Source organism: Nothoprocta perdicaria, unplaced genomic scaffold (genome assembly GCF_003342845.1).
Source record: "Nothoprocta perdicaria isolate Ctin4 unplaced genomic scaffold, notPer1 scaffold_642, whole genome shotgun sequence".
In the NCBI taxonomy this organism is placed as follows: domain Eukaryota; kingdom Metazoa; phylum Chordata; class Aves; order Tinamiformes; family Tinamidae; genus Nothoprocta; species Nothoprocta perdicaria.
The window spans coordinates 30,781-32,207 of NW_020455913.1; positions in this window are offsets into that span (position 1 = coordinate 30,781).

Below are 1,427 nucleotides of genomic sequence, written 5' to 3' on the forward strand. Positions count from 1 at the left end.
TTCCCATTTTCTCCATTTTTTCCCTCTCCGATCCCTCAAATGCCATTAGTGTGACCCTCCAAGAAAACCCAGCTGCTCTATGTCCTCCACATGGGAGCTGTGTAGAGCAGGAAGATCCCCCTTGACATTCTTTGCTCTAGGTTGAACAGATCCAGCTCTCCCAGTATCTCTTATGTGCACCACACTCTGGTCCCTGACCATCTCAGTGTCCCTGTCCTGGACTCCCACCTGTGTTTTAATGCCTTTGCAGAACAGGAGTGACAAAATGGGATCCGGTGTACAAACACAATCTCCACAGGGCCAAAGTGGGACAGAATGTGTCACAGGCCATCCTGGCTGTGCTCTCTCAAATAGAAATGGACGAGGAAGGCCAAATGATAGCACAGGGCCCCAAAGGTTCTCTGATCTTCTCCTATCCTCAAATATAATCAAAATCTCACTGGAAAGGCCCGAAGATAACACCTCAACTGGGACCTGTCTTCACTAACCTGTTGGATCCCTACCACCAGATGCCACCCTAAAAGCAGCCCCAAGTCTTCTCAGACTCTTTCCAGAGGGACCTATTAACTGGGAACTGTTGCCTCCATCACTGACCAAGGACAGGTATCTCCGAGCCACCCATTGCCCTGAGAGGCCTCACTTCTTGGGAGGAGGAATTTCCGTGTCTGCAAGTGTCTGCGTAGGCACAAAGCAGAGAAATGGCTCAAACTGCTTTGATGAACTACCCATTTGCGTGAGGGATCACAATGAGTTAGGGTCTAGAATAGGAAGATGCAATGAGAATCCAGCATCAACAGAAAGCCTTTAAAGCATAAGATAACATACTCCACCTGAGTGACTAACATCGCTAAGGTTCAGGACCTTCATAAGCTGCAAGCTTGAACATCAGCTGWCAGAAACCACCCAACAGCCAGAACCCCTGGGTCACATCACGATGCTCCAAGGAGAGAACAGGGTCACCAACWGTCCTCCCCCAGGTCTCCCACAAGGACCCTGGGTGACAGGCTGGGCTCTGCGAAAAGAGCTCTGCCCTCTCCAGACACCTCCTCCCTCCCGAACACCAAGACACTGCGGACACCCCGCACCAGAGCATGCCACAACCACCACACCTAAACAGAGGCTCCTCAGCCTGCACCTGCCGCTGCATCAAGGACACACTGGGCTGAGCACCACACATGGCAGCAGACAGGACACCAAACCACAGCAAGCCCAATTCTCCATCACTTCCATTCCCTCACACTCCTCCAAGGCCTTGCAACAGGCACACGGGACTTCTCCTGACCCATCAGTTGTTCAGAGGGAGGTCACCTCCCAGGTGCCAACCCCTCCACAGCCCTCATGCTGCACCATGGCCTTCAGAGTGAGCAGCTGCCTCCAAAGCCCTTCCCCACACAGGAACCACTGCTGCCCCAGCAGCTCCTCTCACA